A 2,207-nucleotide genomic window follows, 5' to 3' on the forward strand; every position below is an offset into this window, starting at 1 on the left:
CCAATGGTCGTTTTGCACCAGGATCGAGGAGTCTGCCCCAGCTGCCAAGAAATTCATTGCAGCAGAGCACGCGCAACTCACCCTTTCGCCTCTCAAGATTTGCCTATTAATTCTCCAAGTGGCCGGCGCCGCGTCTGCCATTGCCAACATCACCACGCCGACTGGGCTTCCATCTTCATCTCAACCTGCAGGTTAGCATATCTCAACTTGCAGGTTTGCCTTTTCTCTTACTGAATCGATTCGTCACTGCTTTATTTTGCTTGGATGGATACATAGGGTGACCGTACGAGATCTGGCGATGCAGAAAGGGAGCGCCAACAAAGGCACCAATGGTGTTGGCGAACCAAGCAAGAACATGGATTCTATGGTGGCCGCGTACCAAAGAAGGCCAGAACCGCAGCCAAGGGTCAAGAGCAGGAGGAAGAAGAGATCTTCAACGTGTTCTCTGTTGAGATGGATACTCTGGAATGCGACATATGCTATCTTCCATTTGAGTCGCAAGTTTTCTCGGCAAGCATCTAAACATATTTTCCACATTCTAGCTAGCAAGATATCTATGCTCTGCTGATGGCTTCATTCTTGATTGATCAGTGCAAGAACGGCCACGCCGCGTGCGCCAACTGCTGCATCAGCATGCACCGCAAGTGCCCCTCCTGCAACGAGCCCATCGGCGACTTCCGGTGCCGGGCAACGGAGAAGATCCTCGCCGGCATGACCAGGCCCTGCAGGTTCAAGAAGCACGGCTGCACGGAGACCGTCCGGTACACCGAGGCGCGCGCCCACGAGGAGGAGGCATGTAGCTTCGCGCCGTGCCGCTGCCCGTTCGACGGCTGCGACTACCGCGGCCGCCTCCTCTACGGCCACATCCTTGACGCCCACGCGCCAGGCGTCGATGCCGCCACCCTCTTGCGTGGCGGCTGGCTGTCCTTTTCTGTGACACTACAGAAGTCGACGCCCTTCCGCGCTCTGCTCCACCCAGGCGAGAAGAGCGTGTTCCTCCTGCTCAACGGCGGCGACATCCTCACCCATACGCGGCCGAGGAGGACGAGGAGTACGACTACGAGATGAAGGTGTACTGTGTACAAGGCCGAAGAGCCGTGGTCGCTGTCGGCGTCAGGGAAAGTGCAGCTCGTCCGTCATCTGCAGGGGTACAAGTCCAAGCGCTTCCTGTTCGTACCCGACGATTTCTGGGGCTCCTCCGGCAGCGTCACCGTCACCGTGAATCTCCTCTGATGGACGGTGGCCGATGTTTCGTTAGTGCTCGATCAAGAGCTTGAGCTGTGTTTCGTTCCCTGACGTTAGAAGTAGTATTATATCCGCTGAATCCCAGCTATCCTGCCGGATGTATATCTTTTGGTTTTCGGTCGGATCATTCTCCAATGTTTCCTTTTGCCAACTTGTACAGACACCGACACGCTTCAACAATTGACAATGTTCGTAGCCCGGTAGTATATCATCTCGAGCCTGCAATACTAACTGAAAACTTGAGCTAAAAAGGCATAAATATTTTTACAGGGAGAAAAAGGAATCTTGTAACTCTGAAAATTCGTTCACCCAACTATGAACTTGATCAGAACTTGAGTAAAGAGGCTCATCACAATGTATTTTCATGATACAACATGTCACACCATTTCCTCTTAAGTTATAGGCCTTGATGCAGATGACTTGCAACAGTAATACAACAGTACAACATTAACCCTTAAAAAACGGTACAGCATTAACTACTAGTACCTCCCCACCTAAGAAAAACATTAACTACTGCTCCCTCCATTCCGAATTACTTGTCGCACGTATGAATGTATCTAGATGTATTTTAGTTTTAGATACATCCATTTCAGCGACGAGTAATTTGGGACGAAAGGAGTACCAATTATGTAGTAGTAGTACATATGTTCTCATAATCTTCACACCTATTCATTTATGTTTTTGTTAAATGTTGTCTTATGAACCGGAAAATAGCAAATATTTTGTGATATGCATTCTACAGGCCACTATATGTGATATGCTGGATCATGTCTTTTTTAACATACCTAGTGTTCTTCATGTCCATGTACGCTTATTGGAAGCCCGGTGACTCGCATTTTTGGGCTGGTCTGATGGCGGTAAAGAAATATCTTTTCCGTTTCGGATCCTTCGCGATATAGGACGGCTCGGAGATACGCTTCTGGGAGGACAAGTGGCTAGGAAATACCACTCTCCGAAAACAG

At 49.7% G+C, this 2,207-nt stretch overlaps 1 pseudogene; it reads left to right on the forward strand.

The window, feature by feature from the left end:
• The first annotated feature begins 414 nt into the window (after positions 1-414).
• Positions 415-1,434, forward strand: LOC119271957 (annotated as a pseudogene).
• The last annotated feature ends 773 nt before the right edge of the window (positions 1,435-2,207 follow it).

This window comes from Triticum dicoccoides, chromosome 3A, assembly GCF_002162155.2.
Source record: "Triticum dicoccoides isolate Atlit2015 ecotype Zavitan chromosome 3A, WEW_v2.0, whole genome shotgun sequence".
Classification (NCBI taxonomy): domain Eukaryota; kingdom Viridiplantae; phylum Streptophyta; class Magnoliopsida; order Poales; family Poaceae; genus Triticum; species Triticum dicoccoides.